This window comes from Lepidothrix coronata, unplaced genomic scaffold (genome assembly GCF_001604755.1).
Source record: "Lepidothrix coronata isolate B3197 unplaced genomic scaffold, Lepidothrix_coronata-1.0 Scaffold58, whole genome shotgun sequence".
NCBI lineage: Eukaryota > Metazoa > Chordata > Aves > Passeriformes > Pipridae > Lepidothrix > Lepidothrix coronata.
Window position 1 is genome coordinate 2554946 of NW_016690238.1, and position 26743 is coordinate 2581688.

The 26743-nt window shown below is 42.2% G+C and overlaps 2 protein-coding genes across 9 annotated transcripts in view; one reads left to right on the top strand and one right to left on the bottom strand.

Moving 5' to 3' along the window:
• Positions 1-7769, bottom strand: part of HMG20A (high mobility group 20A) — a 39397-nt gene extending 31628 nt beyond the window's left edge. For 3 of the 7 annotated variants that reach the window (XM_017816988.1, XM_017816989.1, XM_017816983.1), the window contains exons 1-3: positions 7481-7548; positions 6996-7163; positions 5547-5658 (exon numbers count right to left, since the gene is read on the bottom strand). The gene's annotated coding sequence lies outside the window, so the exon portion shown is untranslated. Of the gene's footprint in view, positions 1-5546; positions 5659-6995; positions 7164-7480; positions 7549-7611; positions 7714-7749 lie in introns of those variants that run through there. The other 4 variants (XM_017816985.1, XM_017816984.1, XM_017816987.1 and 1 more) reach the window with 4 other exon arrangements.
• Positions 7770-7973: 204 nt separating this feature from the next.
• Positions 7974-26743, top strand: part of PEAK1 (pseudopodium enriched atypical kinase 1) — a 113038-nt gene continuing 94268 nt past the window's right edge. The window contains exon 1 of one of the 2 annotated variants that reach the window (XM_017816871.1): positions 7974-8083. The gene's annotated coding sequence lies outside the window, so the exon portion shown is untranslated. Of the gene's footprint in view, positions 8084-14965; positions 15041-26743 lie in introns of those variants that run through there. The other variant, XM_017816872.1, reaches the window with a different exon arrangement.

The window sequence follows — 26743 nt, forward strand, 5'->3', positions numbered from 1 at the left end:
TGTTCAAACGGATCTTTTAGCAACCCTTTCTGAATTCCAAAGTAGCTGTAGCAGTGCCAGCTGCAGTAGACACATATTATACCTTCCCTGGTAAGACTCCTGCTCTCATTTATACCTGAGGCTTAACTGCTCAAGCTTCACTAAATGCTAATGTTCCCAAGTTGGATTATCCAGTCACCTCCAACACTTCTCCATGTCACTGCTTTCCAAGGAAGTCTTCCCAAGCCTACACCTGTCCCGAGGTATGCTAGTTTTATTGTGATCAAATATAAAGTCTGGTTTGCTCGAATCCAGTCTTTAAAAACAAAAAGCTAAACCAGGTTAGTCAAGCACAAGTACTGAAAAAGCAGTTGTCACGTTGCATCTCCCTAAATAACCAAGAAGTTTTAAATTGATGTCATTTTCTTCAAACATAAAATTTCAGAAAGCAGTATGAATCACGTACTATTTGTGACTTTAAATTGACATTTTAAAAGCCAGGGATCAAACTGATATGATTCAGAAGCTTTCTTCCTCACTTTCTTTTTCCTATACTAAGATCTTTAAAAAGAAAAAAATATCTGTGCTTCTACATTTTGATTAAGTGTGTGGTTTGATTAAGTTTACAGCACCCTGGTGATGTCACACAATGATTTATGAATTACTGTCAAACTGGTACAGCAGAATGGGAAAACAGCAAAATATTGGTGGCCTAAGTTGAGCATTAGACAAATAAAATTTTCGTGCCTCTTTCAAGTTTTGCATATTGTGATACCACCTGGATTTAAGGAGAGCTTACAAAGTAGTAGCTTCTTGCTGCTAAGAAGGGAAGGTCTTACTCCCTTCTCCTTTCACAGCTGGTTACAGCAATCTCCACAGCTTATTGGGCATTTTATAGAGCTGCTTAACTTCCTAACTCTTCCCTTTGGGAAGCTGGGTATCTTCTACCAGCTCAAATACATAGCTGAAAGGACTCAAGGGGCTGAAATAAATACCAGAGCTTATCAAAAAAGGAATGTGTATGGAAACTCCCACTTCCATGCAGGGTAAAAGCAGTCATATTAAGCTGTATGAGCCACCCCCAATCACCCAAGATAACTTTTTGGACTCATTCTGCTAGTAGTGGGCTGTAGTTTTCACAGGATGTTAAAAGAAGCATCCAGAAAGGTCCTCTGGCTGCATGAAGACAAGCCAGGTGCTGGAAGGTGCAGACAACAGTTCTCCACTGCCTAGGGCTACAGTTTCATGGCAGCATAAGCCTGCTGAACTACAGCTACTCCTACAGCATCATCTTCAGCCTGGCACTTGTTCACTGGACCAGCCACATGGTGTTTCAGCATGCTAAAGAAACACAAGAGCTTTTAGTTCATTTATCAAATTAGTTTATGCCAAATTAGAGGGTGAAATGGCTCAGCAAAGGATCCAGCATTGCAGCTGGCAGCAGAAAAAAGGATGCAAGTAGCACAGCCAGGAGCGAGCAATGCACATTACTGTGACTCCACAGCTCCCAATTCAACTCTCCCTAAGATTCCAGTGGTGCCAGAAACGAACATTTGAAGCTATTCCAGAAACAGAGGGCCCCAAAATAGTCTTAAGTGGGACAAAATATGATTACCAGAAAAAATTAGGATTATATCATAAACTGACTTGACATTTTCAGGTTTTCTCCTTCCAATCTAAAGCAAAACATTTATTCTCTTGAGGAAAGATAAGACTCTTCTACATAAGTCTGGAAAAAGAACTTGAATTCCACAAATTTTGATTCATTTACTCTTATTACTTATTACACTGGCTTGTCATATCTTACAGGAATTGCAGCAATTCCTCATCCTAACTCAGTAAGGAGTAGCTGGGAGTCTGTTCTGTCATGCTTCCCACATATTCAAACAGTGAGGATTTAGTCAAGTCTTGGTTATCTTGATTTCATTTCACCAGCAACATGAGTTATGTGCAACAGCAGCTAAAACATACTGCAGTAAATGCACCCCAAGCCAGAAATCTGCTCCAAAAGACTTTAGTATGGTTACCTATGTTAATCACTGACTAAATGTCAGGGCTGAAAAAAACCTGCATTCTAATATGCTTACACAGTTCAGGACTTTTGGAGGCTCTGAAGATTTGCTCATCTGCTCTAGAAATCCTATTAGAATTTGTGATTAATGAGATATTTCAACAAGATGCTTGTATTTTTGAAGACATGGTAGCTTTAAATGAAATATCCTTCTTCAGTAAGTCTTACTTTTTATCCTTTAGGTATCAGAAAATGTCTTTGCCAATGTGCTGGATAAGTGAAAATGCAAACAAGGCAGACTTCTTACTTCTTAAAGTAAGCTGGAAAAAGTGAGAGATGAAAGGAGCACTGTACCAAGGGAGAAGGTTTAGAATGCAAGTAAAAAACCAACACCCTGAAAACTAAACTGTACACAAAGCCTTCTCTTACCTTTATGTGCCACTTATCCTGCACTGGGAACACTCCCCCTTGCTCCCCAGTTTTCTTGGCAGAAATGCAATGTTAGCAAACTCCAGATTTCCAAGTGTGAAGGAAGATTCACAGTTTGCTGTTTTCAGTGCTTTGCTCGGTGCTGATCTGTTTTCTCTGCTTTCTTGTCTCATACCATTACCAGAACTTGTCTTGCCACAGCTCCCTCTCCACTGCTTTTCCAGCTGTGGAGACTAACACTTTCCCTTTCCATACATTGTCAGGCACAGCATATCTTGAATACTAGGATGGGCCACTAACTCCATTACACCAGAAATTCAGCCTCTGATGAACATCTAATTACGGCCCAGAGGCATAAGCCTGAGATTACTCAGCCTATTCTTACCCACACAGCAAAGGTTATTCTTCAAAAAAAAATCTTTCATTTCCACTACTGATGTTTTGTTAATTACTAGATTTCAGCAAACAGTACTCCAAAATTAGGAAACAATACACCACTTTATGCCCAAGGCTTTGAAACAGCAGCCAAGGGAATTCCAAGAAAAACAAATGGTTCGTTTCTTGAGTAACAAACACAAAAGCTCACAAAAAACCCACTAATTCATGCCATACCACTTACCTGAAATAAAAGGAATTACAGAACAGACATAGCTAAGTCAGACCTGCTTTAACAACCACTGGTTAAGACTGAGAACCCATCCAAATAAAGCCTAGCAAGTTCTAGAGATGACAGGTATTTTGAAGTTAAAAACAGTTTGTTGAGTTTCTTCTGGCTGCAAACAATCCTTAAGACACCACTGTATAATTAAAGCTTTGAATTTATCTTTTCATATTTGAACACAACCATAAAACAAAAGCAGACTTTCCCCTGGCAACTCACTGAACTGCTGAGAAATCCTCTGTGCTTTGCACTTGTTACCAGAAGAAAAAAGTGGAGGAAAGATTCAGAAATAAATTCTGTCAGTCTTAAGCCTCTTGAATTCAACTAACAACCAACACTTTCACTATCCTCATTCTCTTAAGGCACTTCACAGTTTCATCAGCAGTGACAAGACTTTATGCCATTTGATCTTTTGACTAAAACACTCCTTCCTATTTTCATGCTATAGCAGTATTTTGAACTACAGGCTAAGGGTGTCAGCTGCCCACCTCACTCTCACTGCTTATCCCAGCCATGATGCACAAAAAACACATTCCAATGTCTTACATGCCCTTTTACCTGAAGAAACAGTATAAGGAATCATAAGAATTGCAGAAACAGAGAAGTGTGAGGTTTATTTTTTTATTCATTGTATGCCACGTAAGGGGTATGGTCCAAAACACTAAATCAGTCAGCCAAAGTCAGTTCTTCCCATTGTCTCCTGCAAAGCAGAGCAGGATTATTTGTTTCTAGAATCAAAATCATCAATAAGCCTTTTCTGAAGACAACTTAGCACAGCTTCCTTTTAACATATTTACTATTAAAAAACTGTAGTCAGTAATTTTCTTAACGTCATTTCTGAAAGACAGGTTTTCTTCCAAGTGCATCAGCACTTGCAAGAGCAAGGCCAAGGAACAAGGAAGATTTCCTAATAAATTTAGAACTTGGAAGTATTCAGGTATTCTACAGTAATTGGTTTTATTTCTCTGTAACACAGAAAGAAGATTTCCAGATAAACAATCACTCAAAACTACCTGTAGCTGCAACTCAGCTGTCCAAAATCTGTCCTTATCAAACTGATATCAAGTAGCCATTCAGTAATCAGGTGCCTGTCTCACCTCTGCCCCTAACAGGTATGAAGAAGGCAAGTTATTCCTTTAATAAGAATTAACCCTCTGGGGGATTAACTTGCATACAAAAAGCTTTAGCAGATACATCCCAGCAATCCCATTATGCAAGAGATTATTATAAGGCTGGTGTGTTTTAAAGTGCTTAATCAGCTGACCTGTCCCACTGACAGTAACACTGGCAGTCCATGGACAAACTCACATCCAGCTGTTTTGCCCCCAAAAATCAAGGATCAGACTACAAAACTGACAGCCAAGGGCTCTGCTATGGATGCTACTGAAGCAGGAACAAGCCAATCCTGGAGTAAGACAACAACACATGGCCAACATTGCAGATCTTGCCAATGGAGCCCGACTTACATCACTAATAAACCACTTGACTCTGTATTTCAAATAGCCACCAACTAGCCTCAGCTGCTTTCATGAACAAATCCACTGAAAAAACAGTGGTTCCTGAAAACAAAGTGTTCTTAGTAATTCATACATAGTAATTCATACCTGCTGAACACCCAGCATTGAAGTCTTTTATCCCCCACTCTTCATGTCTTAAAAAAATAACCGTTTACCAGTTCCCTGAACATAAACATCCCCTCTCTCTTTCTAAGGGAAATCATGGAAGTAAAAGAAAAAAAAAAGCTAGAAGGAATGCAGAAAGCAACCTAGTCTGGGGATCTCTCCCAGGCCAATCACATTACAGATGGAAAGAGCATTTTATTAAGGGTATATGAACAACTGGCAAAAAAGAAAAAAGACAACCTTTCTGCATTCACCTGCTGTCCTGGAAATTGGAAAGGCATGTTCCCCTGAGTTACCCCTCTCCCCCACAGATCATTACCAAAAGAGTGCAGCCTCTTCACCTGTGCCCTAAGGATTTCTCACAGCACTCACAAAAACGAGCACAGCTCTGTGAGCACTTCAGTAACAGTGAGTGGGAATACTGAAATTTTTCCACCACAACCTGGAGAGGGCAGGACGTACAGCAAGAATTTAGAAACTTGTATCAGCCTGTTTTAGGGAGACGTGCTCTGAATTCACCTGCAACTTTGCCACAGTCAGTGGTAAGCTTAAGAAAAATCTCATCCAAGAACTAGTCCTAAAACAAACCCTATTTAAGCAAGGAGAAATATTTACTATGGAAGGCTGAGCTTGCTTTGGCAGGTGAGAAGATTCACACCTTGCTAATTGCACACACCTGGATACAGAGGGACCCTTTATTTAAATACATTGTGAACAGACAGAGTAACAAGGCAAGATTACAAAGTTAATTTGAACACATTCATCACTATTTTCTCCATTCCTGTGCTCTGATACTGAGAATACAAAGCAATACAATGTAATACAAAGCAAAACCCCAGCTCACAGTCAGTGCTTGCATTCAGCAGCCCAGCAGGGAAGTCAGCAGGTCTCCTCAGGTCTCCAGGCAGCTCTGGCCATCAGACACAGAACACCTGAGCTTGGCCAGGGCAGATGTCCTGCAGGAACAGAAGGTGGAAGACAGTAAAAATCTCTCTCCTTGTGGCTGCTTTATTGCAAAGTATAGAATTTGTTACAGTCACCTTCTAACAGCCAGGTACACACAGAAGAGTCGAACCCCACTCTCAGGTGTTGAAGAAACATCACTGTAATAAACACAATCCTCTGCTCCCTTTTCTGAGGTGCACCTGTCACCTTACCCTCTATGTGTCACACCAGGAGGAACCAAAGGCAAAAAAATTCAATTTACAATCAGGACAGTGGGGGCAGATCACACAATCTCCAGCTTTTCTATTTTGAAAAGTGCTGGTGTCCTATAAAAGAGCTAACTTGAGAATTTTGAGACCAACCCAAATACTCTGCTTTAACCACCATTTCTAAGACCAAATCTCCTTCAAATTTGTAACCTCAGCTTCTATTTCAGGACATGCCAGATTTCTAAGAACAGGAAAAAAATTTCATCACTTTCCCTCAACTTCCTAAACTCTAAAGTTACAGTATTTGCCAGCAGGTGATATAGTTCTAGAAATGCTGAGATCTCATCCCTTCTAACAAGTATATAATGTAGGGGTGAGAGAAAACAAGAGATGATAAACCAGTATTTCACTAACATTTCACTATCTTCAAATAAATTGTGCCCCTGGATTATGGCCTGAATGAAAAAAAAAAAAACAGGCTATGAAAACAAATTCTTTGTTTTCAACAGATGACTGTGTTTGCATTCTTACAAAAATAAGAACTATCAGAATAACATACACGTGCTATAAAAGTGGTCTCTCTAGTAGGTCACACATGCAAGGCCGAGGGGTGGGAAAAACCCACACCTTTCCACTCAGGGGTGGGAAAAAACATTTCTTTTTTGTAGCATTGAGAAACGTTTTTAAACAATGTTTACTTCATCTTTATCTTATCCTTTCTCAATTTCCGTTCAAGCATATTTTCTAACACATGCATCCGTAGAGCAATACCAGCATACAATCGACAAATCAATAAATATACATAAGTGGGAGGTGCACGCTAAGAGGTGTTTCTACGATAGGCACGTGCAGCCAAAAAAGTTGGAGGCCACTCCTCCAGAAAGCAGCACTTTTTTTCTGAGAACAGGATTTTCCCTCTTTTCTACTGAGTAAAAAGCAGACAGACACCACTCAGTTATGAGCAAGTTACATCAATTTTTCTCACCCACAAGGTGATTTTGGGGGTCTTTTTCTTAGAGTACCTCCCACAGGCAGCTCCACGCCTCCTCCCAGCTGCCCTGGAAGGACAGCCCTGCCCAGCTGCCCTGGAAGGACAGCCCTGCCCAGCTCCCCGTAGCCCAGGGCAGGGAGGGCCGTACCAGCTTCACTCCGGCGCTGGTGTTCCAGAGGATCGCAATGAATGGCGCCTCGCAAGGCACGTGGCTCCGGCGTTTTCAACCCTGCGCTCGGGGCCTTTTTTTTTTTTTTTGCCACCTCAAGGATAAGAGACTTCAGTTCCTCAGGGGCAGGCAACAGAATGTAAAGACCTGGACAGAAGTATCAAAAAAACCACCACGCTATGATAAACGACCTGCTTGACAAGGGAACGTCAAGTGGACATGATGAAAGGATAAATAAATACGATTAAGGAGCCATCAAATATTACGGCTTTGCAGGAACCAAGGGAAGACATGTAAGGGAGAATACTGAAAGCCAAGGGGTCAGACCCTCACCCAGCTCTTCCCCCTCGCCCCCCCGAGCTCTGGCGGCTCCCACAGGCCCCCTCACCGGTGGCCCACAGCACCCACAGCCGCCCGCGCTCCGCGGGCGAGGAAAGGCGGCGGGCCCGGTCCTCGCCACTGACCTGCCGGCGGCGGCTCCCACGCAGGGCCGGGGCGGCCGCGTCCCCTCAGCCCGCGCAGCCGCCGCGCTCCCGCACGCGCAGGCCGCCTCACCGCCCCGCAACCCCGGCCGCTCGGATCCCTCCGCTCCCACCTCACACTAGTCCTCCATTCTCCTCAGGAGGAGCCTAACAGGAGAACGCCCGGCTGGGTCGGGAGCGCCCAAAGACCACCGCCCGCCATCGCCGTTCCCTCAGCGACCCAGTGCGGGGCCGAAGCGCAAACAACACACCGGGACTACTTCACGTCCGCGGACGAAAACACACTAGTTCCAAACGCGCAGAGGCCGACGGGACGCTTTTAAAGGGCCGCGCGGGGCACGCCGGGAGCTGTAGTCTTCCCCGCAGAACCGCCACGCCCCCTCACGGCCGCAGCCAATGGGCGGGCGGCGGGCGGGGCTCCCCCGCGGTGCGCGCGCGAGGGGCGGCGCCTGGAGTTGGTTGTTGCGCGGGCGCGGCGCTCGCAGCCCCGTCCCGGGAGCCGCGTCCTCGGCGGGGCCCGGCGGGAGCGGGACCGGGACCGGGACCCCGCACGGAGCCGCCCCGGGGCTGGGGAGCCCCTGCCAGGTGAGGGGTGGCGGGGGGGTGGCGGCCCCTCGCGCCGCCGGGGGAGGCCGGGGGGCGGCGGTGGGGGTCGGGTTCCCTCGGCGGGGCCCCGGCGGGATGCGGGGGGAGCCGCGGGCGCAGTCGCCGCCTGCCCGCCCGCCCCTTCGCGGGGGTCTCGCCGACCCCCTCGCCGCGGCCCCGCCGGTCGGAGCGGCGCCCGCAGAGCCCGCCTGGCGCCGGCACAGCCGCGCCGGGGCCCCCGCGGGGCCGCGCAGCGCCCTCGCCCCCGGCGGGGTTTGGGGCCCCGGCTGTCCACCCGCAGCCCCGGGCGCTCCCCGTGCCCGCTCCGCCATCCCCGCCCTGCCGGGGAGCGCCCGCCGCCGCCGGGCTGACACCTTCGAGGAATTCCCCGGGATGAAGCCGCTGTGGGTGCCGGGTGGATGCTGTCCCTGCCCGGGCTCTGCCCCTGCTCTGTTATTACCGAGAATTCCTGACTTGAAAGGCTTTGCGCGTTCCTGTGTACGTGTGTAGCCGCATTCCATCCTCCCTTCGGTGCTTCCCTTCCTCTCGAAGGTTATTTTGGACTTGCAGGTGGGTCGATCTGTTGGCCAGTTTTTACAGCGGGCGAAGTTGAAGCTAGACCGGGAAGGCTGGGATTTGCACTGGGACAGCGAGTGAAGCGATGTAAGCACTTTGCGATGGTCAGTTAGTTATGGAGCAGCTGATACCTGGCACAGAATGTCCAGGCTGCCCCTCCGTGAGCACAAGGAGGAGGAGGAGCGTTGTTTGGTGGATCTCTGACCTCGAATTTAATAGGGGTCCCTTCTTAGAGAACGTGATTTCTGTTTATTTTAGGTCTTTGCCGTTTCATTTTGTAGGGCTTGGCTTTCGTTCTTTAATTGCTTCTTAAGTGCCTCCAAAGTTTTTCCCCTTGCTCTTTGTGGCTTAATGGCTGTCTCATGTCTGCTAAAGTACTTTATTCTCGGATATTTAGAGAAAAAATAATACACGGAGATGTATGGGCAGGAAGGAAAGAACACGGAGTTGTTTTAGGAGCCAAGACTTTATGGAATTCCTGTGATTAGGTTCTATAGTTAGAGAGTTAAGTTGAACTTGTTTAAAATTGCTGGCTGAGTGAGTACCTTTATTGCAAACTAGATGTGCTTAATTCTGTGTGACTTTTGACTTACAGCCTCATCTAGACAGTTTGATTCCAGTGGTGTAGCAGAGCAGCAAATACTTTTGGAGATTTTCTTTGGTCGTTTTGACCAGTTAGAGCTCGTAATCTAGTTTCACAGTGGTTTAAAAGGTTTTGTCTGGAAAGTAGCTAAGATGATTTATCCAGATGAAGCATCTTCCTGGCAAAGTTACTGCTCTGTGTGTTTTCAGGCAAATCTCATTTTAGTCTCTAAAACGTAGAACTATGCAAGAAGTGAGTTACCAATTTTTCCATGAGTAACTTTCCATGATTAATCATCTGTGTTCACTTCTTGATGGCTTTACCTTCTTGTTAGGATATCTCATGTAGATAACTTAATTCACAGACCTCTTAAATGACGTTTTTTGGGCAGTTCTGTTTGCCTCAAGTGCCTCCCCTGAACAGTAGTGGCAGGTAGGGGGGGATTCCTGAGCTTGGGCAGGAGGCACCAGCTACAGAGCAAGGAGCCAGCAGACTTTCCTGCCTGGCCTTGCTGCTGGTAGGCACTTCTACCCAGCTGCAGTTGATAATGGATGCAATGTTTGCATTTCCTTCTATTTTAGAACAGGCATTAGCTATGTAAATAAATATACAGTTATTTTGAAGCAACAGCATTCCCTATGTATGGGTAAGAGTTATGGCTGCTTCTGTGAAAGAGAGAGCAAGGAGGCAAAGTACCATTTTAACTTCTTGGATAATTTGTGTTTCTGACTTTTCAGCTCCTTAGAAAATCCACTTGCAGGCATGTTTACCAAAATACATATTCTTTTCTGTTTACTCTGCAAGTGAAAGAATTGGTTGGAATCAGTCATTTAAAGAAAAGTAAAGGGCAGATGCTGTTTGGCTAAATGCCTCCTAAATATTGACTTCTTTTGCCTAAACAGGATAGTAAAATATAATGATAACTATTGTAAGTTATTGGTTAGGGTCACAGACATTTGGCAGTCACTGTTAACCTTCTGTATCACGCTAGGAAAAATATGTATGCGAAAAGCTTACTCTAAGTTAACAAGTTGTAACATGTTTTTCTCTACTTTGTTTCTGAATTTACACTCCTGTGTCTCTCCTTTCCTTTTCCCTTTTCCTGTTTAGTCTTTGCTCTTAAACTGCCCTTTTCCCTCCAGCTGCCCCTCATCCCAGTTTAGGATTGGCCCCTCCCATCCCTGCTGGTTGCCCAGGTTTCCTTTGCCCTTTTCTCTGTGGGGATCTGCAGCTTTACTCCTTGTCACTGCTCTTCTTGTTCTGGTTGCTTTCTGACGAGCTCGGGTTTCAGGTGGTGTTAATAGCCCTTTTTCTTTGCGTGTAAGGCAGTTGGACCTTCTCTTCCCCAGCCCCTGAAAACAGAGCCCCAGAGGTCCACTGTGGGATTGCCAGGTAGGGATCTGGGATGAGGGCTGTCTCCTGCCAGCTTCCACAGTGTTCCCACTTCCTGGGCTGCTGCAGCTCCCCAGGAATCCTGCCGAGCTGCTCCCTCCCGTGCAGTCGGTGTGTCAGAGCTGACATTCGGGTATGGGGAGAATATTGAAATGCAAATAACAGTGAGGAGATGGTGCCACGCTGGTGAACAGCACCGGGAAGGTGGTGGAGCGAGTACCTTGTGACCTGAAAAGAGCTCGCAGAGAAAGCACCTGACACGGGGAAGCTGAAATGAAAACTTTCTTATCTGTCTGCTATTAGTACCTCCAGATGTTTTTAACCTACTTAGAGTACAAAAATAATAATCTGTAAAACATGTTTGGGTTTATTAGCCGAAGGAAAGTGCAAAGAAATAATGTAAAGCTGTTTGGGAGCCATATGCAGCATTTACTGGCTGCTACTGGCAGCCAAAAATCACCAGTGAGGCAAAATCCACTCTCTGTGCCTGTAGAGTAGCATGGATTTTGGAGGAGGAGATGTGGGGCTCCAGTCCCAAGAGGAAAAAGCTGTGGGTTCTCCACGCTGATACCCAGAGGAGCTTGGTGCCAGGTTCTCTGAGTGCATTACCTGTGACAGGCTGGTGTGGGGACCTTGTACAGAGCCTTTATTGGCAGTACCAGTCCTCCCACCCTCCTGTGCTCCCACATGACTGCTGTGTAAGGACTGAGCGTTGCTCTGGGATTTACACTGGCCTGAGGCTGAAATGCCTTCATTGTTTCATATGTATCAGCACAATAATGTACCATTTCCATTACCATACAGTTTTAAATCTAGGGTGGAAAAATACAGGCTGCAAACTGGAATAAGACTTGCTAGTTGACTTTCACTGTTTCAAAGCAGGGTAAAGTGGAGCAAGTCAACAGTATACACTGAGGTGTAAGTGACAACTTTAGAATTTCTGCAGTCTTAGCAGCAAGGAGAAATGACTTGGTTTTACTTGGTAACAGTTCTAGTTAGTTGTCCAATATTTGAGCTCAAATTTCCATAAACTGTGGTTTAGTATTGCGGGCTCTGTATTTTCTTCTGTGTTTTCCAGATCATAAGCAGAAATTATCAACCATGTAAGAAGTTTTCAGGCTTCCTTTTTCCTAAGATAAGTGCCTGAGTCACTAGAGCAATTTCTTTCCCAATATCTCCTCAAGTGGACTGAGTTAACTTGAGATTGCCTGATAGTTGAAAATATGGATAGAGGAAAACTACTTGGTGGGTGTAACTCTGAGGTCACCTTCTGCAAATTGAATTTCTTTTGGGACCCCATCAGCTATTACAAAAGTTACCCTGTTAGCTCACCAAGTTACAAAATGGCTTTATACCACATATGTTTTTGGGGTTGTTCAGGTGATAACGATAACAGCAGAATTTCAGAACCCCTCAAAGCCTCATTCATCGTTTCTCTCCTCCCAGTAATCACATATTGCTGTGCAGGATGAGGATAAAATCAGTTTTAAACCACACCACTTGGAGAAGTATTTAGTAATCAATCTCTAATGGATTTTCTTTGTTAAGTCTTTGATTCTGGGGAAAATTGTCACCCTGACTAGTTTCCTTTCTGTGTGAGTACTTGGAAAAAGTCTCCAAATAGGTCCCTTAGGCTCACTGCCCATACCTGCTACGTATGGGCCTGCCCTTAACTGAGATGCTTTTGCACAAATTATAGTCACAGTAACGAGGATTACAATGATCTTTATTGAACATCTGCACTTTGATCACCAAATAGGTATGTTTATGTTTAAAAGATAGGCAAATATGATGTGTAAAAAGTATTTAAGAGCATTAGTTTGTTATCTGAATCTCAAAATGCCTTCAGAGTTCTTGCTTAGGAATATTTTTCTTGGTTGGCAGGTTTTAGAGCAGAGGATGGATAATTTCCCCATGAAATGCTCAACATGGAGGGGAATGAGTATTTCATCCCTTTAAAGTGCAAAAAAATTATAAATATTAACTGGGAAAGAAATTTTAAAATCTTCCCATTTGTAGACTTTATCTCACATTTTACTTGAGAGTAATATTTCGGTTAAAAAAACCCCTTACATGCACTGAAACATAAATGCTCAACTGTCTTAATACACTCACTGTTGACTGCAGGAGGTGTTTTTAGCAAAGTTTTTGAAATCACAGTAAACAAATGGATAAAAACCCTGCCAGGCAAAACATTGTAGGCTTCTAGCAACACTGGTTTTAGCAACATCTTGTCTGAGACACCAGTTCGGTGTGGTGCTAAAAAGTAAGATCACTGACTTGATAAAGTCAGTGCTATTTCAGAAAATACTGCTACTAGCACACAATTTGCCAAGTGCAACGTCCTGGGTGTTTTAGCAGATTTGGATTATTACATTGTTGGATAGAGGTTCTGTAGGAAGCTGTTCAGTGATACTGTTCGCCGTTTGACCTTTTGTGTTTTTGTAAAACTGATGTCAATCCCAAAATGTTCCTTCTTGGATACGTGCCTGTATTTATACAGGCCTCTCTGCAAAGCTCACCAAAGGAGGAAGACTGTATATAATACAGAAGATGTAAATTTTGCATGTATATATTTATATATATATATATATATGTACACATCTTTCACCTCTGAGGGTCTTACTGTCAGGAAAACCTTCATTCACATTAAAAAGACATTTAAATCTACGTTATAAACATGAACAAATATAGACATCATTCCACACTGACTTCACGTCTATTCCCTCTTGGTAAGTCTCTGTGTATATCACAGATGCTCTTGCTGCCAAGTTGCCTCTTACTGTCCTTGTTTTGCTTTTATACTTGTTGATGTCCTTTCTGTGGACTTTTTTAACGCAGCAAGAGGAGGGAGAATGGTTTTAAAAATATATAATCTCCCCCCAAATTGGCCAGTAAGTTCAGAAACATGCATGTCTGAAGGTTATAGAGGCACTCAAAATTACCATAGTTCTTGAGTTGAAACTGTCCTTGGGTAACTCTTAAGTCTTTTAGCACCTTCTTTTTTATTTCAAGCAAGTACTGCCTTTCTCTCTACCTTGTTTTATATCCTAATAGTCTTCTGCAGAGTGACCCCTGAGCCTGTTTGGAACCCCATTAAAATCACTGGCTCCCTCTGTAAAGGTTCCCAATTACATCAACATAGCTTTAATAAACTTTGAAGTTAAATGCAAATATATACCGGCTGAGAGAGAATAAATATTAGTATAGGAGTTTTCCATGGGGGAGTAACTTATGTTGTGTAATTGTTTTTCCATTTGCTTTGAGCCTTGCTAATTGTCCTGCTCTGCCTCCCTCGTCCAGATTGGGTGGTTTTGCTTAAAAACAGGTTGCACAATATTGCCCAGTCTCAGACTTTTGAGCCTGTAACTATATGGTTAAGGAGGGTGACTCCTGCCGTTTGGAATGGTCTTTGGAGAAGACAGTTTATTTAATGATTTTGGTACTGTAAACTGCAGACATTCTCAGTTTTTAGAAGCAGGGAGACAGCTCACAGTAAGGATGTAGGGAGTGAGGGGCACATGAAAGATCTCTGTATCATCAGTGACACAGGCTGTGATTGTGCAACAGTTTGCTGTTGGTTGTAGTCAGTGGAACAGTTCACTGGACTTGCTGTTAAACATACATCCCAGCCATAAATATTGGCTGTTCTAGAGCTTTATATACATGAAATTGTGTTTTCATACTGTGATTTTTTTTTTTTAATTTAACATACCAACCTGCAAGGAAGGAAGGCTCAAACCTGCTCTGCTCCTAATGAAGCTGTTGATAACATACCTTTCAACTACAGCAACCAAATTTTGGAAGTGCTGTTGCAGGCCTTAACGTGAGACAGATCCATGTTTAAAGGTCAGTGTTTTTGGCTAGAAGAGATTGCTTGGGAAGTGCAGAAAACGGAGGCGTGTTAGGACAAAGCTTGCTGAAGCTCCAAGGGCCCCTGTGCCTGTGAATTTTGCCTTGTAAGTATTCCTTGTGCAGCAAGGGCAGCATCCCTTTGAGAAAAAACATCAGTACAAGCAGAGCTCAGAGCTTAACATGTGTTTCATTTACCCTGTGAGCTGCATCAGTTCCAGCTGCCATATCCCAACTGGCATCTTGCTCCATGAACCTGTTGGCAGGATGGGATGCTGGTTCCCGGTCCCTTACAAGTTAACCCACTTATCTTCTTAGAGCCAAAGCAAATCTCTTCCAAAGGTGGTTCTTTTAGGCGAGTTGTTCAGTAACTGGTACATCAGAGGAGTGTTGCACTCTGGTATATAAAGTACCTGTTTTTAGCAGTTGATAAGAGAGACACTGTTAGTAACAGTTGCCATGAAAAACCTCCTGCGACAGCTTTGCAGGTTTAAGGTGAGATTGCAGAGTGGTTTAGATGGAGATTCCTCAGCTGCACTGGAGCTTTAGTCATGGTGAGTTCTCCTGTGTTCTGCATAATTATCTCTGTTGTTCTGCTTGTTGGAATGTGAAAGTGTCTGATTGTTTGTTGCTTGCAAAGGGAGAAGCTGAATCAGGTCCCTTTCTGACGGGAATTGCCACTCAGCAGGGTTCAGCAAATACATTCTTTAAATACACTATTGCAAATAATACTGGATTGCTTGGTGTTGGAAATGGCAAGAGGTGGTTCATTAAAAAAAAAGGCATCCAGTTCTCACTCCCCACCTTTTTTTTTTTTCCCCCCAAGGCTGTAATTTTTCTTTGTAGTACATAATGGTGATAAAATTGCAGGCTTTTTTTCCTGCTCTGTCCTTTGCAGATTGACTTCATTGCTTATGGTTGCACATTATCTTTGTTTATCAGTGTAAATCAACACAGCTATTCCTGAACAATGGAGATAGCAACACACAGACCTTTTGAAGCCAAATTTGCTTGTGTTGTGAGTGAGAAACAGTGTTGTATAGAAACATGTTGAAAAAGATAACCAGCATGGATTATCAGGGCAGGGGGGGATTCCTGCTCAACCTCCCCAGAGGGGATTATGGAAAAGGCTGTGGAATTAATAGTATTTTCTAAAACATTCCTACACAACTGCCAGGGCACCTGATGGAAGGTTCATGCATACACTAATAATTCTTAGGGGAAAAAACAGTAAACAGGTGATATACCAAAGCAACAGCATTTAAATCAGTGGGAATTAGATTTAAGATATGAAATGTTACATAATTGGGTTTTTTCCCCCGGAGTTCAGGGCCTGCAGTTCTTTGCGTATTAAGTGTTGTTCTGTCTGCATAGAAAGCTGACTTGGGGTGCTTTCATGAAAAAGTTGTTACAGAGCCAAACAAAATGAAATCTATGGAATGCAGGAGGAAATATTAATCCATATAATGAATATTGTCTTCAGTGGTAAGCCCCCCTGCTGACTTAGGGGTTATAAGTTCAGCCAATAGTCCCTGCAACTGTGTTGCATGGATAATTCACTGAACATTTTTTTTTGTCGTGCTGACGAAAAGAGTTGATGTACTTTTTCCATCAAGTAATCTCAATAAAAGATTGAAAATATACTGGGAAAATAAGCAGCCAGTATTGGTTCAGAGTTGCTGTGATTGTGCTGGATGCAAATAGCTGAGCTGTGATTAAAAAATTACCGAACAAGTGAAATAATTGAAACTCAGTATCAGTTTCTAAACAAATGAAAGCTCTGCTTTCCCAAAAAGGATGGCACTGTCATTAGTGTATACAGTGTAGAGGAGCCATCTCTTATCAACATCAGTCTCTCTACAGCAGGTGGATGTGGCTTCTTGGGTTTTTCTTGCTTGTAATAAGCCAGACACTTATGCATTCAGGCTTGTATTCAAGGGAGATGGGAACAGTTATGATTATAATTTAAAATAATATAATTTAAATTCTTAAATAACTTAAATTCTTTAAATATAATTTAAATTCTTTCCTTTTGTGAACGTAAGGCAAAACAGGGGGGGTTTGTAATTTTTGGCTTTCTCCTGCCAGTTTATGAGTGTCTGTGACTTGGGTATTTTAGATCTGTAGATTCCAACTACTTTTAATTGGTTTTGCCACATGGGTCAAGGTTTCATTCCCATCACTCTTTTCCCGTGGCTTCCTCCAGAAGTTGCAGGGGTAACTGTTCTGCAGGGAAGGCAAATGTGTATCGGATACATAAATGTTCACTGGATGATGCCCAGTAAAATATTTGCCCTGCCTGCATAATCTGTTACAAGAGTTCTGAAAAATTCTATCCAGGGGACAGCTAAAAGCCTGAGCAGGTCCTGGATCCTTCCTGGGACTCATCAGTACAGGACTTGCTGTCTCAGAGGTGCTTTTGCAGTCATCAGTCTGCACCTATAACAGTTTTTCTTGAACACACTTGGGTTTTTTTCTTGGCAGTGGTTTTATGATCTAGTTTAGATGGGAGGGCTGTCACACCACAAAAAAGAAACTCTGTTCATTAATTTGAGAGATGAACTAGACTCAATTTGTATTCTGAGAGCTTAAAAAAAGCAGGAGAATGGACAATCATGTCTTCCTGAGGTGCTTTTCTCAGGCTGGTAAGGAGCACACTCTATGCACCACATGAACTCATCACTTCATATCCTTGAGTGCACATAACAGTGCCAGGTAAAACCAGAATATGCAGAGAGCAAAAGGGATATGGTTCTTGAAGTTAATTGCACAGCACCTGAAAAATGAGAAATCTGGCCGTTGGATAAGGAAGAAACATTGAAATATAGGTCTGTCTTCTTTATTTTCTCCACGAGAGAGAAAAATGAAGACTTCTTGTGATGAAGATGACTTGTCTCTCTGGATGCTGCTTTGCTAATTGGTGTGACCCTGCTGTGTCTGCACTGTTTCCCAGGGGCCTGTGATAAGCATTTCCTTTTGGAAAAGCTCTACACAATGTGCAGATAGAGGGGACCTGGTCTCTTCAGCCTCTTTAAGATGTGTTGGAATAAATATGTTGTTTGGAAAGGTTTTTTTTTGGTTTTTTTTCATATTTTTCAGATGAACAATTCTCTTGAGTTTTGTGCTTTTTGTTACATAACACTGAAGTTTTTTAAAGTTTCGAGCATGACCTCAAGGTTTTGTTTTGGCTTTACTAAAGTATTTACTGCTTGTAGCCATGTAAAAACAGATATATTTTCCTGTGTTCTTGTTCTGTAAGGCCAGTAGGCCCCTATAGTTCGTATGGGAGGCTTAAATGTTCTTTAGTGCTTACAGAATTCAAAATCATTAGAATTTTCTCTGTATAAAGTTATAACTTCCTGAGGAAATATTGACACAAACTGTGGAAGCTGTTAGGCTTTGGAAATTTTGCTCAAGTCACTCATTTTCTCTGCATTATTTCTTCTTTCTCTTCATAATTAGAGGCTGGTGGACAAAGCAGACTTGGTTGGGGCTGAAGGGCCTTCTTTGGAATCTGGCAAAAAGGCAGATACTTGGAAAAGAGAATGTCTTTTGAGTGGAGGGAAAAAAATGTACTTGGGGAAATAATTTTAGGTGCTGTGGCTGATTTTGTTGTTTGGCTCTGCAGACTAGTCAGTCAGTTCTGGCATTTCCATGCAGCCACTTCTGCTGGTTCATATCTTACATGTGTTAATGTGTTTATAGTTTCACAGAAAATACTGACAGATCCATTCTAGTAACAGTAAAAGTTGAGCTATATGATTTCAGTCAATAGCTCAAGAGGAGTGATTGTAATTATCTTTGGCCATGAAGATTTGGACAAAAATGATTATTCTACACTGTGTTGCTCTGAAATCCACAGGTTAAGAAAATATTTATGTCCCAAAATCAACTTTTTTTTTTGTATTATTGGGAAAAAAATATATTCTGCAAACTTTCATTCAAAGAAGAGACATTTTCTATTTTCATACCGAGAATTATGTGTGCCTGAGCTCAAATTTATGTGTATGTGTATATCTTAGAGATATATTTGTTTCAAGTGGCTAGTAATGCTGTTTTAGGAAGTAGTGTTGAATCTCCAGCTATATTCATGTTTTGGGAAGAGTCCATTTATATCTGCAGAGTAGTGCAGGAGAAGGTAGTGGTGATTTAAAACCTCCTCATGGCAGCACAGGGACCCAGCGTTTCACTGTGGGGAGAGTGACTGAAATTCCCATCTTTCCAGAAATCTGCTGGGACTTGGGTTTGCTGAAGTTTTTTTTCCTTTAAGGTGCTTGTTGAGGAGACATTTAATGAGCATCCCAGTTGCCTGTGTGCTGGAAGCAGATAGGCAGTGGAGTGAAATGGCTTTTTAACTCCACTCCTGTCAAAACCCAGAACTCCATAATTTTACTGATTTTACAAATAAGAGAACTAAAAGCTTGGCTTGCCCGAAGTCAATTATTCCAGTGTTTAAAAGAGGATCCAGAACACTCTCGTGGTCTTAGTCACTTTGCTAACCCAGCCTTCTGAAAACAGCCATGGTAAATATTTATTTAGTTGCCATAATACATTCTGGGTATGTCTTTTAACCTCAGCAGTTAGGCTGAGTTAGGCTGCTGCTTCTAAAACCTTCCAGTCTTTAGTTTGAATGTTAAAGATTTATGGCTTTACATCACAAATTGTGTTTCTAAAGGCTTATCCTGGCACTGCTGTGTTTTGTTTTTGTAACTCTGTTGTATTGTCATCTTTCTTGAATGACTTGCTGTCAAAGCACATGCCAGGTCATGTGTTACAGTCAGTTCAGAGCAACTGTACATTTTGCTAGTTAAATATTTCTCCCTGTGAGCTGGAAGGGCTGCCTTGCATATCAGAAGCTTGGGGTCAAACCTGCTGATGAGTATTTACTTTTCTCATGGCTGAATACTTGAAGTTAGCATGTGATTTGGGAGTAATCTTTGGAATTAATTTCTGTATGGTTCAGAAACAGGAAAAACTTGGAAACTGGGATAATGCTTAGTTTGTTGCTCAGTTTTTCAGATAGTTTTAATAAGAAATTTAAATTTTTAGATGGGGGAAGAGCACCTAGATTAAAATAGATGTGTGCTATTTTTAGAGCATGGCTTTATACTGCAAGTCAGAGACCAAAAAGATACTTTTAAAGTAAGGAAACACCATTTTTACAAGTCTTATTGTTGACCTCAAGACCACATTTTCCATCATTTGGGACAAGGGATCAAACAATCTGTCTGTAAAACGGTAAAATGCCTTCAAGTCCTTTGGTATTGTCAGGTCATGAAGAAAGCTTGGTAAGATGAGAATGATTGGCAGAATGATGTGCACCCATAATTTTTTTAACTCTTGTGTAAAATATACTGAAATCTAAAATAGGGCATAGTCTTCTCAACAAAATGACAAGAAATTTGACAGTGCAAGCATTCTTAACTCATGGAGCTGAATCAGTTGAAAAGAGCAGCCAAAAAGGCAGTGTGGAAATACCAGTAAGTTGCCTGAAACGTTTAGCAGCAATGATCTTCCTTAAAATAACTTGGTACAATTAATTGGTGCTTTTTGCCATTTCTTTTGCACAGCAGTCTTATCACAGCCTTATCTTTAAGCGAGGAAATGAAGCTCTTTCTGCACCGAGGTTCTCAAGCAGGCTGAGCTGGCTGATACTTTATTGCAGAGATTTATTTCTTAATCTGCATTGGAGACTTTGAAGCCTGGTTTTTTTAAGCAGGCTGATTTAGTTCTTGTTTGATTGAGGAATATACAGAATAGGACTGCTGTAATTAGAGCTTGGTGGTAGCTTTTGGCAAGCCCTGAGTTATTTGGGCAGTAGCACTGGAGTGAGGACACGATGCATTTTGAGGGAGGGGAAATCAGAACAATGTGCTGGTTTGCTTGTGTGGGCTAATATGACTCTTTTAGAACGAACTCCTTTAAAACTTGGGGGTTTTTTTTTAGGAAAAACTGACAGGCTAACCTGGGGTTTCAAATCAATTTAAATTGTCTTGCAAGCTGGAAGTCTCCATTCGATCTGCAAGGCCCTCGCAATTCCCCGTGGTTTGGGGTCGGCAGTTTACAAACAGTGCCTACACCAATGAGGTGTGAAATCAATCTTTCAGTCCTCCTGCTGCTGCCTTTGAACAGTTTCATTGCTGACAAAGTGTCAGCCTCGGGATGAGATTATAAAAATTCTAAAGCTTAAAAAAACAGAGAAGACAAAATGTTGATGCTTGGAAGGTTTCTCTGCTCTTGGAATGAGAAAGTTTTGGTCCTGACGTTTTCTGGAGGTGTGTTGCAAGATCCTGAACGTGATTGTGTTGGTAGTGTGGTGCTATTGCATAAATATATTGAAGACATCTTGCTCATCTTTCAAACTGAAGCTACTGAATAAATCAGTCTCCTGGCTGGCTAGTTGCTTGTTAAAGCTCATATTTTGTGGGTTCGGAAATACTTAACATCTTTTATTCTGTGAGTGAATAAGCTGGATTAATTTATATACAACACTTCCTAGTTAGTGAAAAGCCAGTGGCATTAAAGATGTAAGTCCAATGAAGCAGTGGTTATACCTGCCACACAATCTGCTCCTCTTGTTGAAAACAGTTCTTTAAAGCTGAACTATCATGGTTTTTTCACATCCAGCTTCTTACCTCCGTTAGTAAAACGTGCTTTCTGTTGTTGCTTCAAACATCTGTGACAACTGGTTTATTTTTCCCACCCAGTTGTGTTTCATATTAAATACTTTTTTTTTTCAAAAACAGTTGTTTTGGGTGGAGTTTCTTGCATACTGACTCCAGCTCTCATGCTTCAGTCTGGCTGTGTATTCAGATATCCCTGCAAAGAGTTGATATCTCCGAGCCATCTCTTGTATTTTGCACTTTTCTTCCAACGCAGCGTGGTCTGAAATATCTATAAGATATTGTGTATTCTGGCTTGTAGGATCCACTTCCCTGTAGGTGAAGACTTAGCGTTATGAAAAGTTCTCTCCCCGTGGGCCGAAAAATTGCAAGGAACCTGTTACAAACTTGGGAAGCGCCGGCTTTTCCCGGCGCCGGCCGAGCTGATGCTCCCGGGCCTCGGGAGGCACGCACGGGATGCCTCCCGCAAAAAACTCAAGCTGTGTGAAAGAATAAGAGCAGCTGCTGGAAGTGTCCCAGCGGGCCTGGGACGTGGCCATACAAGGAGCCCTCTCTGCACAAAGCTGCTCTGTCTGGTTCATGTGCTGCATGTGTGTTAAAGTTCACGGGGCTCTTTGTCCGGGTGTCCTCTCTGGGTGCCCTCCATCATCCCCGAGGGGCCTGAAAGCATCTCTAGATATTATTAGAGCGGCAGAAAGGAAGTGGAAAAAGAGGGAAAACAGGCTTACTTGAATATTTCGGCGGTTCTTTGCCAAATCGCATTTGGGGGATTCGTTTCTATTTTAAATGCTGCAGCGGCTGCCAAAGCTGGCAAACTGCGATCCCCTTTGGAAGGGGGAGGAGACTTGGTTACTTCTCTGCGGAGGAGGAACATCGTTTTCCTGTTGCTTTGTTTTTGCTTTTGTAGCGAACAAAGAAAATCTGCGGGAGAAAAGTAGAAAAAGCCCCGTTTTTCAAAGCTTTATCCAGAAATTTTACGAAACAATGGGTTTGATTTGCACTTTAAATGTGGTTTCCTGTCTTCTCTCAGGTCATTTGCATACCTTTAAAAATCGTTTGGTTTAACTTTTTATTTTATAGAAATGTGTCCTTTCCTCAGCTAGTACTGGTTAGGGTATTGTTTCCTTGATTGTTTCCAAGTGCACGTAGGCAAGAAATGATCAAATTTAATCACCAAACAATTGGTCACATTTGCAAAAAGAAAAGCCGATTAGAATCGCCAAAAAACCAGGCTGAACATAGAATAACATCTACGCTTAAATAACTAAATCCCAGAGTTTAGGAAGATAAGATGACTGAACAGCAAAAAAAGAAAAAACTGAGAGCCAAAAATATGAGTTTTCTTCCTGCCTTTGTCATGCCTCACTTGTAGCCTTGGAAACTGAGACAAAGAGGTTAAGAAACTTGCTCATTCTTAAAATGGAGATAAGATACAGTGTGCAGCTTATTTTAGTCTCACTTATTCCTCTGCAGAGTGCTGTAAGTGAGCAGTGCTGGCTTTTTAACTGTATAATCTGTACGATGAACTTGTTTATTTAGGACTTGAGCCAATGAACCCAAGTTGAGTTGTATCCCTGTGCCTACCTGTGGGGCTGATGCCTTGTTTTGATCTGTCAGTCTTTGCAGGTTATTTCACCATCTCTTCTGTCAGTCTTTGGAGGTTATTTCACCATCTCTTCTGTCAGTCTTTGGAGGTTATTTCACCATCTCTTCTGTCAGTCTTTGGAGGTTATTTCAGCATCTCTCCTGTCAGGAGGGTGGTGGGTGTTTTGGTCAAACCAGATGACCCTGGAAGATGGGATGCTCAGTACCTGCAGTCCATGAGCACAGTGCAGAGGGGATGGTTGGCTCCTTGCTTTTCAAACAAGCTCGTTTTCCCTCCAGGCATCTAAACCAGGAATTCAAGATTGAGGGATCAAAACATTGGAAAGGGTTCCTGGCAAATTGATCAACTGTGAAATAGTTACGAGCTCTTATTTTTTAAATCCGAAGGTGCCACTTTTTAGTTAAGGTCTGTTCTTAGGGCTTTTGTTTTACAGCCTCTCTGGACATTCATGCACTGTTTATATTAATGCAGCTCATTTGTAGGCAGTGCAGACACTTTTAGAAATTGTAAGACTGTGGAGACATTTAATGGCTGAGGATAAATTGCACAGCTGTGGACACTATTTATACTTTACTCTATAGAAAAGAGTCTGTATCATGAAATAGGCACAGCTCAGTGTTGTGAGTTATTTTTCATGTTTTTCTAGTCTTGGAAGGGGGATTGCCAGCTCTTAGTTTTACATGTTAAAAAGTCCGTAGCATTTCCATATTCTAAGAAGATAAAGTTCATGCTTTATCCATTAAGGAAATAGATATTGAAGAAAGGAGAGACAAGATAGATGGGCTGAAGTGTTTCAAAATGTTAGAAAGGAATTCTAGGAACACTGCAGAAGATTTCTGGGCTGAGAGTAGTTCCTAAGTGTGCAAAGGGAAACTGTAAGAATTTAAATATGATAAAAAAGACCCAGGACTTGATAGAAGGTGAACAGTAACTCATGCAACAAGTTAGTTTAAAGGTTAAGCATCTGAAACCTGTGCAAAGGTTTCACACATCCCTTCCACAAGAAAGAAGTGTCCAAGCCCACAGCTTGAAAGAGAAACTTAAAGCAATTTCCAAGTTATTAAAATATATAAGAAAAAATAATTATAACTTTAATAATTAGATCTCAACCAAGGGAGCCAGAAAGGGAGCAAGTTGTTTGTTCTTTGTAGATCTGTTAATGATGGGAATCTTTTAGAAGTCAACTTTAAAGGACAAAAGGACAAACACAATTATAGGATGTGTAAAATGGAAATTAGGCACTGAGACAGAAACTGAATTGCTTCAAAGATGAGAGGCTAGGATAAATTAAGAACTAGCAGATACCATCTTCGAAATACTGGAATCTAATATCTTTGACAATTACTTTGAAAAAAAGTTTGCTGAGAGAAACCATAGGAAATTGCAGGCACTCTATAGTTCTGTGCTCCTGGTTTTTCTGTCTTGCACGTAGACTGTGGATAACTTTGAGTTGCCCCCTCAAGATTCCATAAAATTATTCTGTTATTTAAAATACCTCTGAATGCTTCTACATCCTCTAGAGGTTTAGTTGCAACACTGTAGTTTGTTCCCTTTTCTCCCTTAATGCTCTAAAATCCGCAGGCTTGTTCTGTCTCAGATTGTTGTCTGTTATGGGAACCAGGGGATAGGGTTAGTGGGTGAATTATGAAGTAATTTGATCAAGGACTCGGGAGATACGATCTTTCCTCTCTTTTCCTCCCTTGTAATGTCAACACTGTGGTTTTTAGAAAATAATAACTTGCACGTATGCTCTAAAATTCCAGCTTTGGCTCCGACTTGTCCTGAGCTGTTACCACTTTGCTGGGGTTGATCTGATATGGGTTACTGTTTGACAGCTCTCGTCCCTCTAAGAAACTCATTTCCAACTTATGTATTACAGAAGTTCGATCAAAAGATAAAGCTCGAACTAATAAGATGAATAAGTTACTGACATCAAAGAGAAAATGGAATGGTGCAAAGCAAATGAGAGCCTGGAGCACTGATGTATTCACAAAACATTTCTTGTGGGTGACTGTTACTGACCATTGTGTGTGTCTCCTTGCCACTGCTATATTTAAAACTTAGGCCATTTACTACCAAAAAAAAAATCATTTGGTTAATAAAATTTTATTTCAGAATATTTCAGATGTTTATGCTTTTATTTTTAATTCAGATACTTATGAATTTCTTAGACCTGCCAGCAACGTTCCTTCAGTTCTGTTCAGCTCTGTTAACGCAGACTGATAAATTCTTTCTGTATTTTCTGTATCCAGTTGGAATCCATGAAAGGGACATTATCCCTTACCTGTCAGTCATCCCTCAGCTCCAGGTTACTGCCCTGCATCCAAGGTGCAGAACGGAGCTGCAATGCCTCTTAGTTGAATTCAGCACACAGTGAAGCAGATTACTTTACTTAGGGATTTAAACATCTGAAATCTAACTTGCTTTACTGTGCACTGAAATGAGCTTGTACAGTCATTCACTGTATTCCTGCAGAGAGACAGTAGCTTGATAAATCACTCATCTGACAAGAGCAAGTTTTTACTTCTTGACTGGTACCTTCAGCCCACTCGCAAGTGAGGTGGTTTATTTTCCCGTTCTTCAGATGACTGGTTATGTAAGAAAAGAATATGTGGATGCAGTGGGGAAATCAGTCAACGTGCTTCTTCAGGACAGCAGTTGTTGGGCTGAGGGACCAGCTGGGCTGTGCCCTGTGTTTGACAGCACCTCTGCTGAATGAACCCACAAGGGGCTTCTGGGCTGGCCTTCTGCGGCTGGTTGAGAAGAATCCCTTTAATATGTTGCCATCATTTGAATGACACTTTTAAGAGATATTTCCCTGAAACATTTCGATGTGTTTATACACGCATGTCTCTTTCTTTGCATATTTAGCTTTTCCACGCTGTGGGTTTCGGTCCAAGAACGCGTGTTTGGGGAGATCCTGGCAGATGGCTGGCTGGCTCCACAGCCTGATGGGGCCCTGCTATGGAAAACCTGCAGCCTCTAGATCCTTCTTAAATTGCACAGTGCTAAGTGATTTGTGATTCCAGTCTGAAAAGCCCTACTGCTGCCTTAGACTGCTTGAAAGTGAGACAAACTAATGTTTTTCTTATTGCTGCTGTGTTAGAGAACCACTGTAGGAAACGTGCTGCAAATTTAGCTCATGACTGATGCCTTAAACCCCTAATGGTTTAAGGCATCATGACTTAACAGCAACAGCTCCTTAAACCTCACTGTGCTTCAGATACGTGCACAAAGGTAACTGCATCAGGTCTTAGTGCAGCAGCAGTTTGCTTCTGCTTCCTGGGGCGATGGGAGAGATAAGATGCACAAGTGGCAGAGCACGAGCTAATTAAATTTTCTTTAGATGTCTTTTGAGTACATAAATGGTCAGCATTGCCCCGGTGGCTCTGTACAAAGGCACCAATAGAACAATGCAGCTGTAGCTGTGAGGTTCTGGGCTATCACGTTGCAGAACCTTTCGATGATGAGCCCCTGGGTGTTTCTTGGTTTACTTGCTCTGAAACAATAAGTAGGAATATTTGTTTCACTTGTAGGTTTCTAAAACAGTCCTTTTTATTGAATGTACTGAAAGTTGCTCACTTTGTTAAAGGGCTAATATCAAGTGTGCAAAAACCGAAGTGGCAAAATTTAATAAAACTTGGAACTTGCTGGCAAAGGAAGGGATAACACCTCATACTACAGTGGTTTCCCAACCATAATGAAGTTGTGTGTGATGTAGCACTAGTTAAATGTGGACTGCAACGTTTCAAATGCAACCATAGCCTGGGCAATCAGGCTTTTATGTTCCAAAAACTCTTCATCAAAGTAATGAGGTTTTGCAGATCACTTCGTGTGGCCTTGGCTGGTCGATATCTGTGGGGACAAAATAACTTAAATAGACGTGTGTGGGAGGAAATAAGTTCTTAATAAATTTTTTTCATAACTTTTTATTAAATTAAGGAAAATAGAGGTATAATTCTCAAGAGTTTTTTTTAATGGGAATTTTTAAATAAATTTGAATTGAGCGGATATCTCTAATTATATAA